This window comes from Apis florea, unplaced genomic scaffold, assembly GCF_048593485.1.
Source record: "Apis florea isolate Af1SG1 unplaced genomic scaffold, ASM4859348v1 contig_3158_pilon, whole genome shotgun sequence".
NCBI classification, from domain to species: Eukaryota; Metazoa; Arthropoda; class Insecta; order Hymenoptera; family Apidae; genus Apis; species Apis florea.
Genome location: NW_028256713.1, coordinates 462,916 through 480,034, shown reverse-complemented (window position 1 = coordinate 480,034; position 17,119 = coordinate 462,916). Strand labels below are relative to the sequence as shown.

Genomic DNA, 17,119 nt, shown 5'->3' with positions numbered 1-17,119 from the left:
ACGGATTACCGGTTCATAGTGTACCTGGACGAGACAAGACGAGGTGTTGATAAATGGAATAAAAGTTGAACGATCGAAAGGAGGAATTGAAATTCGAGGCGAATACTTTAATTGTGAGAAAGGAAATGTAAAACAGTTGGGCGGACATTTTTCATCATGTTGAAATTTAGGATTTTCGACCTAGGAAATTCGCAATTCTCTTTGTATTTTATGAAAAATGATGGGGAATGGAAGAGAAGGGATGTCGAAAATGTAAAATTAAAGATTCAAGTTCGATTCGTTTCATTCGTTGTTTTAGAAAATGTACAGAGCTTGTAGGATCGTCCCATACAATCATCCAATTTTCATTATAACTTTGCTTCTTTTTTTGCAGCGAGATGCGCTTGGTTAAGAAACGTTCCCCAACTTATCGCCCGTATGTACTCTAGATAAACTCTGTTCCTCCTTTTTTTTCTCTTAGCAGTGGCTCGAGGAAGATCGAATGACGCGTTAGGAAGGTGTGAAATTCGGGGAATATTGCGGATATCGTGAACGCCAACGCGATTAAGAGACCGTATAACACGCTTTACCATAAATATTGAAATATCAAATTCGCATATAACGGAGATTACGGGTTAACAAACGTTGTGTCCAATTTTTTCTATGGATTTCGAGCCGAGAAATATCTCCACGAATCCGAACTCTTCGCGCAAATTTCTTAAATAATTAATCGTGAAATTTTCGATAAAATTCTCGATTAGATTCTACATTTTTTTTTTTTTCTATAAATTATTACATCTTCAAAATTCGTAAACACGTTTTACAAGCCAAATTAAAATCATATTTCTATTTAGAAATAAATGGAACGTATCATCGAATTTTGTATTAAGAATAACAATAATAACGAAGAAAAAAAAGGAAATCAAACAAGTGTTCTGGAGGACGATTTCGATTTTACAAAAATCAGAAGATCAGAGGGATCCTTGAGAGGAGGATGGTTCGAGAGCGACGTCGGCAAAATATGAAGAAGCGAGCTTTAAAGAGCTTTCGAAATAGCTTAAACGCCGAAAGAGGATTATTCCAAGATGGTGGCTTCGGACAACGAACTAAATTTAGTAAGCGAGGCCGAAACGAAACGGCGGCCAAAACACGATGAAACACCGTGAAATGCTTCTCTGCTCCAGACAATCCTCCCCAGTTTTCCAGGCAATCGATGCGAGACGCGGCAAATTTCAAAACGAAGTGAACGAGAAGGAACGAAAAGGAGAACATCGAACAATTTTTTTTTCGCCTTGTTTAATCGCACGTATATATATTCTCTGCCGTAAGGATACGCTTTGTCAAAAATTGTTCCTTTCTCCCTCTTTTTTTCTTTTGCGAGTGACTTTTCCGCCAAAAATGTTCACAGTGAAAGATCGTTGCTTTGACGGTGTTTATTGAAAAATAATTGACGATAAAAACAAAATATCTATATTTCCAGAGAAAGATACTCGATGTGCATCAACTCCAATCGTCATATCATAGTCGGCCGTCGTACCTCATCTTGTGCAGACCGACTATAGTTAAAGAAATTATAACTTTTTTCAAGTCGTATCTATTATCGCGAAAGCAGATACTGGTACGAGAATTTTCACCACCCGTAAACTGACAAAAATGTAAACTCGCGTTGATATGTTTCCTGCGTGGGAAGCCATTTGCATTTAAAATTACCCGCGTATTTAACGAAAGATTATTCTATACATCTATATATATACGTATATATATATATACACATACAATTAGCAATGGAAAATAATGTAAATTCGACGCGTTCCCTTCTCTCCTCCAGAAAAGAGAGAATCCGATCCGTTTTTCGAAATTGGCGCCGTCGTTTATCGAAGCCTTGGACGGCCAGCCTAAACCGGCGAACGTGATTTACGCGGTCGACGCGGAGTTAATCACACTTATTACGGAATATTAATGGGCCTCGCGTAATTTCGATCGGTGGTTTAATCATACGCTACGTTGCCGCCTCTGCCACCGATCAACAAATTCCTCGGCTAATTTGTTAACAGGTCGAGAGAGTTCTATGCGACCACCGCCATGGCCGCCGCCATGGAAACGGGGAGGGTGAGAGCGGAGGAGAGCCGATTCGGCACGAAATCTCTCCCCGCCCCTGTTTCGCCTCGCGGCGATGCAATTACGGGACTTTAATGTTCACGGAATACCACGGGGCCAGTTTCCACAGCTGGGAATTTCACGGTTCGACGGTGATATCGGCACGAAGGGGTGAAGCTGCGCGAGTGGAGGGAGGAGGGAGGGAGGGAGGGTCAGTGTCGTAGGCCGAATTAAGAGGTCGTCGGATCGAGGGAGGGATGTTCTGAATCTGGGATTTTAAAATGCGTAAAATGCCTGCGAATGCCGGCCGGATATGCTCGATTTGACGCGGGAGAAGAGAGAACGATTGAAATATTTTTTTTTAATTTTGTTTCGCTTCGTAACTGGGCGAAGAAAATTGATTTGGAGAGGAATGGAGTTGATATTTTAGTCTAATTTTTGTAATTGTAGTTGGAGCAAGTTAAAAAAAGAAATATATAATTTATGAGGTGGAATTTACATGGAAGCGAGCGAAAGCAAAGAAAATTGAAGATGTTTTCCAAGTTGCAAAATCTGGTCTGAGAAAAGCTTGCTCGAAAACGAAGATGTATATCTTTGAACTCGAGGAATGCAAGGTTAAAGACGAGAGACGACTACGCCTCTTTATGCGTAGTATTTTATAATATAAAGGCTGGTCTTTGTGTGACTATTGATATCTAACCTAATCTAACCTAACCTATTTTCTCATTGCATCATACTTATCTATTTATTAATACCGGTTCTCATTTTTAATATTAAAAAAAAAAAAAAATATTTCTTTAAAATTATCAATCAATTTAACCTTTTATTCTTTCCAACGATAATTGAAGCGAGCAAGAAGAAACATCTTCGGACTTACTTCTGAAAGGTTAAGTGAAATCATATTTTTATATATATGAAATTATACAGGATACCCTTGGCGTTGTCATCATTCGTTTTTTTCCATTTAAGTAATGTTTCACATTATTGAAAAAATGCTGATGCAATGTCCGGGAAGGAGTCTGTCTGAATCATCCTTTCTCAAGACCAATTCTTGCAGAGTTCTTCACCACATCCATTACCATACATTTTCTTGCTCCTTTATCATTAAGATAAATAATATCTACCTTATGTTTCCTACTTTAATTCCACCTTAACTGAAAACTCATACTTTAAAAGAATTGAATATTACGATATTTAGATAAAATAAATATTAAATATTCTAATCTCAATCCTATCTTGAAAATTTAAAAAAAAATACATGATCAGAAACAAACTAACAACAAAACTATTAAAAAGTTCAACGAAATTGGCTAAAAATTCGAAACTTGCACCGATATTCCAGGTGCAAGATCTTTACTTCACAGGATGGAACACGAATCGGAATGAAAAAAAAACCTTTTACCATACTTTTTTCAAACGTTTAATCCAATTCCACCAAATGAACGAAAACTCAATCGTGTTTCGCAAGTTCACTCGCCGCAAACATTTGGAAACATCCAACAAACCAATTACATTTATCTCGTATCTAATTTACTTGCAATTCGAAATTCGTTTTATTTGAGAATTTTTCGTCAAATCAGGAGGATGCATGTCGTAATTCACTTCCAAACATTTCCATTTCCTAACCTAACTTAATTAAACAAAGTTGAAAACATTTATCCAAATCGTTGTTAATTTACAATTCCTTTTCTATTCTCAAATATATTTTTTTCCCCTCTCTCGTTCGATTTTTCGTCAAATCAGGAGGATGCACTCGTGTCAAACATTTCCATTTCCTAACCTAACTTAATTAAACAAAGTTGAAAACATTTATCCAAATCGTTGTTAATTTACAATTCCTTTTCTATTCTCAAATATATTTTTTCTCCCTCTCTCGTTCGATTTTTCGTCAAATCAGATTATATATTTTCACGTCGCAATTATATTAATCCGTCGCACGATTTTGAACAATGTTTATTCGCGCCAAACATTTCCATTTTCTAACCTAACTTAATTAAACAAAGTTGAAAACATTTATCCAAATCGTTGTTAATTTACAATTCCTTTTCTATTCTCAAATATATTTTTTCTCCCTCTCTCGTTCGATTTTTCGTCAAATCAGATTAAATATTTTCACGTCGCAATTATATTAATCCGTCGCACGATTTTGAACAATGTTTATTCGCGCCAAACATTTCCATTTTCTAACCTAACTTTTATTTTATTTTATTTTCATGTCGCAATTATATTAATCCGTCGCACGATTTTGAACAATGTTTATTCGCGCCGAACATTCCCACCTAACCTAACTTAACCTAACCTAATCTAATCAAACAAAATTGGAAACATTTAACCCGGTCATTTAATCCACTTTGCAATTCGTTGTTCAATCTCTGAAATGTATATATATATATATATATATATATATATATATATATATATATATATATTTTTTTTTTTCCTTTCTCGTTCGAATTTCCATCAAATTCATTAAATTCTCAGGAGGGCGCGCATCACAATCACGGTTAATCCGTCGCGTGATTGCTCGAAACGCGAATAATTCCGTTAATTATAATGAGATACAGGCCGAATTTGATTTACGATACCGATACTTCGTTAGCCCCGACATTTAAACACGGGGGCTATTTACGGTTCGAAATCGTGTCGTGGATAAATCGGTCCCAATCTCGTCTCGAAGGAACGAGACGAAACGGATCGCCGGTTTAATATAGTCGACGTTCTCAACGTTTCCTCCTTCAGTGGTGGCTTCTTCGTCAATGATCGTTTCAAATAATCGATAACGCTTGTTCGATTTTTACGGTCGAACGAGGATGGAAGCGGGGATGGAATCGATACGTGAATTAATGGAGGCTGTGTATGTTCGTAGTGATATGTATAAATATATAGCTTTTTTTGATAAATGATAAAATATAACGAGATTGGAGAGGAGTGGATCTCCTCTTCCTTTCGAATTTTTCATTGCTCGTAATTAAAATTATTTATATACACATTTTTTTTACACATTTTTAATATTAATATTGCGATTATTGGTAATAATGAACGACTCGTAAATGTATTTACGATGATAATTTTATAATCGTTTCGGATAAAGTAATTTTCACGTTAAAACGAATCAAAGAACGAAGATGGACGCAAGTTGTTCGAACGTTAATTTTCAAAGTATGATCGATACTTTGACGAGTTCTTTTTTTAATTTGAAATTTCTTTTCAATCGATTTTACCGGGAGAAGAAAAACAAACTTTCCGCGTTTCAGAATTCATCCCCTGGGTGGTGGTCTGCCGTTTATAGAACACTTTGTAACATCTTTGATACCCTTCAAAGTGCAAACAATGGGTTCCATTAAAGGGCCAATCCCTTATAACGTTTCGAGATAGTTGGACGAGAAAGCTTTCAAAAGGCTGTGGTCGGATAAAAAGGACAAAATATCAGAAGCGAAAGATCTTTTCTTTTTTCCCTTTTCCTTAAACAGTAGAAATAGAGTTTGCGAGTTCGAGAGATATTATAACGGAGTATAGCGGAGTCGTCCAGTTTCAACTCGGATATAATTTTCGCCTCGGAGGGAAAAAGCTTAAGACGTTTACTGCTAATGTCAAACTTTGAGAAAATAATCCGCTTGGAAGGGATAAGTTTGTTCTCACCGAATCGCTTTTACTTCCACGAAGGAAAGTAATGGATCGTTCGTGAAAATTGAGGGAATTCGATTTATTAAGATTTGGAAAAATTCTTCTTGCTCCTATTTACTACCATTCATACGATTCGCTGATTAATACGAGATATTAAAATATCAAGTTCGTATCGCGATTCAATATTTTGATAACGGAATGAAAAATGATTAACTTTTGTCTTTCGCGAACGAAATGTCGATGAAATTAAAACGATATAAAATAACGCAAAGTAATGAATGAACGTTGTTTGCACGAATCGTTCATAGGGAAACGAAAAAAGGAAATATCGACTTATTGATTTCAATCAAATCGAATCGACAGTTGCACAAGTATCAACAGTTAATCACGCTTGTGATATTCGATGAAAAAAAAATTAACACGGAAACCCACGTCGATTTTACACGAGTTTCCAACCGTTGATGCGATTAAAATTAAGAACGGCCAATGGAACGTTGGGAAAGAAAGTTGTTCCTCGCCAATGAAAGAAGGTACTGTCCCACTCGAGAATAAAACGCGTAATCGGCGTTTATTACATTTAATAGATCCGCAGAACGTCGTTTCCTTCTTGCGATTCAATTTCAAGAATTTCTTTCGTTGTTGCAAAAATCGTAACGTCGTAAAGTTAAGTGAGAATTTATCGCGAAAATTTCGTGTTTTAATCGTAAAAACAAAATTGTAAAGGAAAAAGAAGAAAAAAAAGTAATAATTTATTTTTATCGTTCTTTTAAAAATTTGTCTGGGAAACACTTTTGACTCGCTTTTCACATTTTTCACCGAGCGTAATAAAATTTCGCGAAATTTTTTCACCGTTACCTTTCTTTTTTTTTTTTTTTTTTTTGTAATATCATCAATTGTTTGACAATGTTTGTTTTTCACGATTGGAGGCTTCCAGACTTTGCGCGCGTTTATTACGGAGCAAAAATTCAGTTTTGCGCGATAATGAAGTTGCAATAAAAAAAAAAAAAAAAAAAAAAGAAATGAATATATCGTGAAATATACGCATACGTGAAATTTTTTTCTTTTTTTTTCCCGCCAATATTTTTTCCACGAAATATACGTTTTAATATACGGGAAAAGAATTAAGATGAAAATGTACCAAAAAAGGAAATCTCTCCTCGGGGAGAGATATTTAACACGGGAGGACGAATGAAAAAGTGGAGCGAGCGAACGAACGAAATAACGCGGATTAAAAAGGATGTGGGCACGTTTAATTCTAAATGTTACGCGTTATCCCAACTAATGTAAACACATTAAAGTTGAAAAATCAAGGAAAAATGGTGGATGGGGCTTTTCTAAATCTCGCTACATGCAAACTGCGCGCTCTTTTCACGTGAAAAGCCGGTGGAAAAGTGGCTGGCAAAATGCGGATGAGAAGTGCACTCGGCGGAAGTGTGGAAGAACGCGAGTAGTCCGACTGCTTGCTTCCTGAATTCGAGGCATTATACCCTCCACACAGTGTACACCGTGCGCATTTTTGCGATCCGCTCATTTTTTTCACGTCAAACAAAATCCGCCTTGTTTTCCAACGAAAACTACCTACTACCTCGTTACGTCACGATCGATTAACACCTTTTTTTTTTTTTCAATAAAAGTGCGAACTTCTTTCAACTATTTTTATCCATATTTCGTATTTTGTCTTTTTATCTTTTTAAAGAAAATCTTTATACGATCATATGTTACGATACAAAATTGATTCGTCAATTTTTCTTTTTCTTTTTCGAACGGCAGCGTGTAATTTTTCTGTGAATTTTCGATATTTCTTTTTTTAATCTATTATTTTAAATTCTTCACAAAAGAACAACGAGGAGTGCCATTTTTATCCCATTAATTTTCTCCTCGTCGTTTTTTTAATATTATACGTTACGTTACACGATCGATTAACCCTCTTCTAACTTCTTTTCTTTTTTTATTCTTATTTTGTAACAAAAGTCAATACAACCAACTTTTTCTTTTCCTTTTTCTTTTTTCCCATCCAACACCAAAAGAGCACAAAGCACAAGTTGAAAACGCGGGAATCGATATCATTCCCTCGCTCTATAATCCCCTCCCTCATCCCTGTCAATCCTCGTACAAGCAATTTCTGTCAACGTTCACTCGTTCCCGCGAATAATCGAATCATTCGAAGAGTATCATTTCGAAGCGGCCGCCGCTCCTCCTCCCCCACCCCCGTCGAGGCCATCTTCTCCTCGCCGACGAGGAGGAGGAGGAGGAGGAGGAAGGACCACCAACCCTCTCATTTGCATTTAATTTTCCCCGCGCAAAATAACGCGGATCCCTCCCGAGATTTCGCTTTCACTTCGTCTCTCCCCCCCCCCCCCGCCGTCGCTTTATCAGTGGTTACTCCCCCCTTGCTCTCGGAGAAGACCTGGCGAGGACTACCTGTAACTGCACGGCTAGCACGGAAAAACGGCCGCCTCTCGTAATCAAATAAGACTCTGCAAACAAGAATCCAATTTCTATCCGTTTCCACATCCCCGCCTCCTCTCGACTCGCGCAGTCGATGCTTTCTTCCGTGTAACGCGCCGCTGCTCACGGAATAGGAGGAAGGAATAAAGGAAGCGGAGGATGGAAGCGGACGGATTCTTCGAGGATACTCGTTTATTGGCCTCCCGGCTTTTTCTTTTTCTCTTCTCTTTTTTTTAAAGAAGGTATATATGGGATGAATTAGGAAGTGGGGTTGGGGTCTTAATAAACCGCAGACGGTTTTTGAATATTTGAAATTGGCCCACGAATTGTTCCAAGGAATTTGAAGTTTTCCCCTTTCTTTGTATTCAATGTGAAGTAAAACAGTGAAACGATAGGTGGAAGTTAATATCGGATGAATCAGGAGTGAATGAAATCTCGATAAGATAATTGAAATTCACGAGTCGCGAGAAATTTTAATTTCTTTCGAAGGGAAATAATAAAATATTAGATGGAAGTTATCGGATGAATTAGAAGGTGGTTCGAGTTTTAATAAATAGCAGACGTTTCTGAATATTTGAAATTGGCCCACGAGTTGTTCCAAGGAATTTGAAGTTTTCCTCTTTCTTTGTATCCAATGTGAAGTAAAACAGTGAAACGATAGGTGGAAGTTAATATCGGATGAATCAGGAGTGAATGAAATCTCGATAAGATAATTGAAATTCACGAGTCGCGAGAAATTTTAATTTCTTTCGAAGGGAAATAATAAAATATTAGATGGAAGTTATCGGATGAATTAGAAGGTGGTTCGAGTTTTAATAAATAGCAGACATTTCTGAATATTTGAAATTGGCCCACGAGTTGTTCCAAGGAATTTGAAGTTTTCCTCTTTCTTTGTATCCAATGTGAAGTAAAACAGTGAAACGATAGGTGGAAGTTAATATCAGATGAATCAGGAGTGAATGAAATCTCGATAAGATAATTGAAATTCACGAGTCGCGAGAAATTTTAATTTCTTTCGAAGGGAAATAATAAAATATTAGATGGAAGTTATCGGATGAATCGCGGCCGATGATTGGTCCATAAATTATTCGAAGGAATTTTAATTTTTTCCCAATAAGTAGTGGAATAATAGGTGGAAGTTTAACTTAAAAGTTACATTTATTGCGTTTCTCCGACTGTAAATATTTTTTTTTTTTTTTTGAAAGACGAAGAGGATCGAAGGAATTTTAATTTCTTTTCCAGTAAAATAAGTGCGTAGTATTTGGAAATAATAGGCAGTGTAACCTGAAAGTTATACGTGTTTGCGACTACATCTTCGACTATAAATATTTAAATTTTTGTTTTTTTTATATTTGAGATGGGAATCGAGGAGAATCGGGAAGAGGTTTAAACCTGTTTGTCACTCACGCGATGGATAGACGATGAATAGATTACATCTTAAGCTCGATTGACTATTTATGTATTATACATTCTTAGCACGCATGATGTGTTTATTGCTTCTCTCGTGAGTCACGCGAGATACGCCGGCTGCAATTGTTAGAATAGAATTTGCTTAGAACGATAAAATGGTGGATGGATGAATCTATAGTGTAACGTTAAAACAATATGATATAATGTTCATATTCAATGGCAAAATAACTTTGATTCGTTTAATTATCAAATATTTGAATGCAATTTTATCCTGTATAGAAATATTGTTTGCAAAACAGAAGAAAAAGGAAATGAGAAGGGATGTTTTTTTCAAAGGAGGTAATAAGATACCTGAGCTGACATAAATTGAGAGCAAAAAAAAGTGTAATGAAAAGGAAACGTAATACGAAGAAGGCCTGGAGATTAATGCTTTCAAGAAAGTTTCCCAAAGAAATGCGTGCTTACGTACGTATTTGAAATAAGCGTTCGTACGAAAGCAATGAATTAAAAAGCACTTCCTTAAATTAACGAACAGATTCTTCCAAAACTTTTCAACTTGGAGCCTAATACTCGTGAATGAAAAAGAAGAAATATAATTCTGATATTCCATGAAAATTATGCTTTAAAATTCGAATATATTCATAATCGTAATTTTCATAATTCTCTCGCAGAAAAAAAAAATATATATATATATATAAAAAGAGAGGGATTTAATTAAAAACTTCAAAACTTACTTATTTTATTTTCTATTAAAGTCACTCGCGGAATCAAAACCGGAATAAAATCCAAAAAAAAGCGCCATCCCCATAGACGAAGAAGAAATTACGATTTACAAGTCCGCAATGCGGAGATTCAAGTTTGAAAAAACGAGAGGTAATTTTTGGAGAGGTCGCCTCCTGGATGAAAGAAGAAAGATCGTTTTTCAACACACTTATCCAGAGGAGATGTGTTCTGCATCTAATTTCCCTGTGCACGTTATCAACATCCCTCTCTGGACGTAGCACATGCTCGACACACGTGTTACGCTATTATGTCAATCGTTACCACGTGGATAAATGCTCGAGCAATTTATTACTCACAGTTTTTCCCTCCTTTCGAACCGTGTAAACCGAAAAACCGACGCGAACACGGGGAGGAAACACGAGTCGTAGATCTCGTTACGCTTCTTGAGTAAAGATAAATATTTCCTAAGCTCTTTCTTGTTTTAATTGGAAGGAAAGAAAAGTAAGATTTCTTTTTCAATCATATTGATCCACCTTAAATCTAATTTCTCGCGAATTTCATCAACGATCGGAATTCCATCAATTCCTCGTCGAAAAAGAAAAATTATTTTTCCAAAAAGTTGTACAATCTGATATAAAATTCCGCCTCGAAGCTAACCTAAATCGAACTCTTTTCCACCAACGAAAAATCAACCGAGTTAAGAGATTCACCGATCGAACCGATCGAACCAGTTCAAGAGTCACGCGAGGCAAGGAGGCAAGAAAAAAAAACAAGAGGCAGGCAAAATTCCTTGGAAAACAAAACGAAACAAAAGAAAATCCACTTTATCCGTGCACGCGGTCTCTCGACCACGGCCTCTGTTAATTAATTAACCGCTTTCGTTACGAGGCAAAGTCCCTGACATTAGGCTCGCCTCGAGAGCTCACGATGGGAAGAACGAGGCTCACAGCCTCGGAGCCGCCCGAATAATTTTTCATCCACGAATAAAAAAGAAAAGAAAAAGAAGAAGGAAGAAAAAAGAGAAAAAAAAAAAATATCGCGGGGTATCGCGTTTCGAGAGCTGGATTCTCCGATTTCTTCCTTCCTTAACGTCTTAACAAATGGCCCGTACGAGGAGAAAATCGACGAAGCCCGGTGAAAAATTTCACGAGGGAAACGCTCCTCTCCTCGTCCTCGTTTTAAAATTCCGGGAAAATCTCCTTGGAAACTGTTGGCGCGCTGGTTCCACGGTTATAACGGAGGAGGAAAGTTTTATATACGCTGAATTTTAAGGTAAATTTGATATAGGACGTTGATTTTAGACGGAATTTTAGATGGAATTTACGATAGAGAGAGAGAGAGAGAGAGTTCGGTTACTTTGTTTTTTTTTTTTTTTTTTTATAGCATTTGTAAGAAAGATATTCGAAGAATCTTTCTTCTGGATATTCGTTCTGCGACATAAATATCGAGGAATATTTTATATTTAACTTTCCTGAGCTGGTTGCATGAGCAGTGGGAAAGATTTTTCTTTTCCTTTTTTTTTTTTGTCGTGGAAAGAAGAAGAAGATCGCGTTTCAGAATTTGAAATTGAAACATTCGGAAATAATGTAGCATTGTATTTATTCAACGGTGATAAAATGTTGTAATGTTGTGTAAATAAAGAATTTGTAAGAATAGCATTTATTTGGAACACTGATAATGGATCTTTGCACGAAGATTGATTCGTGTGAAACGAGGCGTGAATTTAAACATTTATAACGTATCGTTAGAAAGAATAAAAGTCTAATAAAAATGTGTAAAAGAACGTAGAAAAATTGTGGATGAAAAAAACTCGACCAAATTCTACTAATTGATGGGTTAACTGAAAAAGAAAAAAAGAATATTGAGGTAGCTCAGACTATTATCCGAATTGAATATTTTTAAAAGTGGAGAGATCGGAATTTGAAATCCTTTCGTATTAGCCAGAATGTGCGAGTCGAAAATAAAAGTGTTAACACAGTTGATGACTTAAGCCCGACCTTCGTCCTGCTGTTTATTGAATCGTCCGACCGCCTACTTTCGTGCACTTGCTATGATCTCATCTTTGAATTCCTTCTACGGTATGTTTTATTGTATTAATGCGATGTCTGCGATAAATTTCGAGCTTAACGAATATCGATATGTTCCAGACATTCTTGGCCGATTACGAACCAAATGAACAGAAATACCATTGATTCGAAATTTTAGATCGTATCTCATCTGTTTCCTCAGGATTTACTTCGAATTATTTTTAACCTCCTCGCGACTCTTGTACTCGAGTTCATCCGAGAAATTCCAATTCTCAGATTTTTCTTGACCCACTTTTTGTAATTTTCTTAGTATCGCGTCCAATGCCAATTTCAAGTTTTATCAAGAGATTACTTTTCTACTTTCATAATTTAGGATTAACTGACAAAAAAAGTGATGGCAAAACGATCTGGGTAATTATCGTGAATTTAAATGCTGAAAAAGATTAATTGAATCTTCTTCATTCTTATATAGCAACTAAAACGATAAATATTAATTTTCAGAAAATATTTATGTAATAATCAATAATAAATATATTTTGTTGTTCGTAGATACAGTTTCTCGTTTTTATCTTGAAGTAAACACTATCCGAATCCTACTCGAGGATCTACAAGACACGTTCAATGCTTACACGAGATTTAATAAAGCATACTTGGAAAGAAATGTTTAAGATCATCGACTATCAGATATAGACTTAGGACTTTCACAGCCTAAAGCGCTTGATAAGAAAGTATTTTCATTTAGGGAATAGAACTTTCACGATATTGAGTTACAGAATCGAAGCTAAAGTTCAAACGAGTTTATTCGATCATTTCAAATCTTCTTGAAATATTTTAATATTATATATATCACAGAATCGAATGTTTTACAAAATTGATTATTTAAATATAAGAAAAAAAAAAAAATATAAAATTACATCTAATTAGCAAAAATCAATCAATTAAATTAATAACTATCGAATTTATATTCCTTCATTTTTTAAAACATTTCGATTTTCAATATGACGTGAAAAAATTTTCCTCTCTAATGACATACGCATACAATTCGTAAAACTTGTATCGAAAATTACGTTGTTAAAAAAATTTCAATTCAAAACGTTCGATCCTTTTTTTTACATATTCATTTGATCCTTTTTTTGTATACGTAAATATTATATCCAGACGTCTCGGAGGCAGAATGCGGATGTAACGATATTCCTTCCTACGATCTCGTGTCTCGTCGTTTCAACCGCAAAAAAGCACGGTACACGCCCGTGAAGTGAGTCACAGGCGCCGGTTCAGTACAACGACAATGCATCTATATAATATATGAAAACGGAAAAGTTTCATTAGGTTCGAGTCATCGACAACGGGACGCCATGATTTATTGTTACGCGACAAAAACACGAAGGCACGAAGGTTTGTTCGAACGGGCGCGTCACTTCTGTCACGAAGTTATTAATAAACGCCATCCTGTCATTGCCACCGTGCAGCCATGATTGATCCACCCGTTACGTCGTGCGCGACTTTAAAATTCAAATGCCGTCCGAAAAATATCGAGAGAAGAAATTAAGCGTGAAGCGCCACGATCGGCCCGAATGCATATTTCACCGGTTCAATCCCGTATATATCGTTAACAGGGAGTATTTTTACCGATCGTTTCGTAACGGTATTTTGAATTGACCGCCGGAATAGTTCTATGAATATTATCGCCTGATTTCCATTCGATACGATTCGTGACACGATTATTCTTAATCTCCGTTAGAAATCAAACATTATTTACGTTTAATTACTTCCTATTTAAAGTATATAAAAAGAATATAGCTCACCGTAGCGTGATAAAATTTAAAATTTTATGAAATTGTATAAAAAATCTAAACAAAAGAGACAGTGTTTGAAAGAAGGAAAGAAACGATAATGTATACCGACCGGAAAACATTATACGTAAAATTTATGCGATGTCGAGCCTCGATAGGCTAAAGAACATAAATATTTTGCTTTACCTGATTCAGAATTTCAGGAATGTTTCTTAGAGTCCCGTACGTTTCTTAGAGAACAACAATCTCGACGAGTCTCTCCACTTGTGTTTACGTTTCGTTCAAACACCAATAAGGAATGAACGTTCTAGTCGATAAGGAGCCATCGAAGCTTTCCGTTAAGGTAACGTCGTAATTAACTGAATCTCGAGAACACTTGTCATACACGCGAATTTCAGAGTCACAATCAGTGTCACAAAAATATCACGAACATCGCGAATTCCAATATAGTAGCACTGGCAAGATCGGTTTTCATATGAAACTCGAAACCGGTCACACGCGGCCCCTTCGAGAAAGAAATTATGGAGATGGTGTTCGGTCGACCGAGTTTCTATCGTTCGTCGATCGTTGTGAAAGAGACTCACTTTCGAGCGGAAGCGTCACGGATTTCCCTACCTCGAACCGGACACGTTGACAAACCGAGAGAGGAACGAACGGACAACGCGACAGGACACCGGAGAGAGGTACGAAACGACGTACGTCCGGAGCGCGTGGCGTGTGCGCATCGACTGCTAACTAACTTCACCCGACGAGCATCGAGTACGATCTCTTGTCTCCGTCTTTGTTGCACCGGCGTGCATGCCCCTCTCTCTCTCTCTCTCTCTCTCTCTCTCTCTTTCTCCTCGGTTTATCTCTACCGTTTCGTTCTCTGTTCGTTCCTCTCTCTTTCCAACTTTAATATACTTTTGTCCTTGTCGTATACGTCGCGTGTATACCTTGAAAGATCTTCGATCTCTCCTTCGTTATTTTTTCGTTTCTCTTCCACTCGTGCATTCGAGCCGAGAGATATTCGATCTCTCTTTCGTTTTTTTTCCTTTTCATCTTCGTTCCACTAAGTGGACTCGACCGTGTATCGTAAGTAAGCACAAGCTTTCTCGCGTCTTTCACGCTCCCACGTTGATAGAAAGATGCATCGACCGTGTTCCTAAGCCATTTAACATAATATTTTGCTATTTTTATTCGGACTCGATTATTATTCGGTGTTAAATTCACGATTTAATTTTTTTTTTTTTTTTTTTTTTTAATGTTTTACGATGACGATTCGTTATGAACAAGTACTTTTGATCGCATTACAATTTTGATTATGATTAACCAATAATAATTGCAATGGAATTAGAGGTATTATATTTCGAATTAAACGAGCAATAATTCAAACGAGATTACGCGAGTAACATGATGATATTATTATACTCTGAGGGAATAATAATACATTTCATCAAGTATTCGGTGAATTTGGGAATGAATATATAATTATATTAAAGAATTACGATGTTTTGATAGCATTTGAAAAAAATAGTTTCTTTTTATATTTATCGAATATATATATCAAATTTAATTTTAATTAAAATACAAATATTTTAATTACTTCTTCTGGTTGAATATCGCGAGTGAAATTAATTAATTTTAATTTTATGCGTTTTCATATTTCACATTCATATTGCTAAATTTAATTGTATAATAGCGGGAAATACGAGAAAAAATATTAATAAATATAAATAAATCCAGTAATAAAATGATCTTTTTATATATTAATAATAAGATTTAAAAATAATATATTGCGCAATCAAAATCAGAATCATTTCATCAAATGAAATAATAGAATTATGTATTTGTATAATAAAATTATAAATTTGAAATGCAATAAAATAAAATAAAATAAAATAAAGCAAAATTGGAATTCTGTAGTAGTTTACGTTGCTAAAAATTACGAATTTTCATTGGAATATCGAGCGAGATGAAATTTTAGAAATTCTTATCTCATCTTGACAGGGAACAAAAATCAGGCAATTAACACGGAGCGGAAAAGGAGAAGGAATATTTTTCAACGCAATTAAAATGCTAACGATAAAGAATCTGCAGGGGCGTTCGTTTGGTTGCATTCGGAATGTTGGAGGAGCAGTTTCGTAAACTTCCCCTTCTCGCGATAGAAATCGAAAACAGACTTCTCGCTCTTCTCGTGAAGGCAAGTTCTCCTCCTTTTTTCTTGATATTTGATTCCAGAACGTGACTTCGCAGCTTTACTTTCGTGGTCTTTTTTTTTTTTTTTTTTTTCTAAGGCGAACAGCATATCCGTAGACAAATTCTCGATCACTTTACCACATATTTGTATTTGGTTATACTATATATTTTTAATTCTTAAAATCTGATATTTCTTCTATAATTTAAATTTCGAAATTTTAGTTTTTGTTTACATATACAAGAATCGAGAATTTCAAAGAAGAAAGAAAAATTAAATTACAGATATTGAAATCATTAAATTGCTATTGCAAATATTCGAGAAGTGTTAAACCGTGCAATATAATTCTGAATATTTTTAAAAATCCTTTTCTCGAATCGAGAAGATAAAAAAATTTCCAATTTAATTTTCGATTTGCTCTCCGCAAAGGAACAAAAGAATTTGAGAGAGCGTAAAAAGAGATCCCTTTTTTCAAATAAAATACAAGGTAGTTTCAATTTAAAACGATTACTAAATCCTTGAAATCCATCCATATTTTTTTTTTTATACCCTTTTTTCCTTTCCCTCCCTCTCCCATTCTTACGACCACGTTTTTCGCGCCACTTCTTTGACCAGTTCTTCGGCGTAATAATAAAATTCTAGATGAAACTCGTGGAACAAGTGAGACGATCGTAAAAACACGATTCGCATGCATTTCGACTCGCAATATCATCCGATTGGCTGAAATTTGTCGAATACCTTATATGTACCATCAGAGACTCATTTCGTACAATGTCATTTGCTGAACCGTTTTTTACATATTCTTTCTTTTTTCTCTCAGTTTTGCAAGATCGATAAAACTG

At 35.7% G+C, this 17,119-nt stretch overlaps 1 protein-coding gene across 9 annotated transcripts in view; it reads right to left on the bottom strand.

The window, feature by feature from the left end:
* C3G (C3G guanyl-nucleotide exchange factor) overlaps window positions 1-17,119 on the bottom strand; it is an 81,777-nt gene that overhangs the window by 27,496 nt on the left and 37,162 nt on the right. For 2 of the 9 annotated variants that reach the window (XM_086909633.1, XM_086909635.1), the window contains exon 1: window positions 14,288-15,176. The exons of the other annotated variants lie outside the window; for them this stretch is intronic. The gene's annotated coding sequence lies outside the window, so the exon portion shown is untranslated. Of the gene's footprint in view, window positions 1-14,287; window positions 15,177-17,119 lie in introns of those variants that run through there. 9 annotated transcript variants of the gene reach the window in all.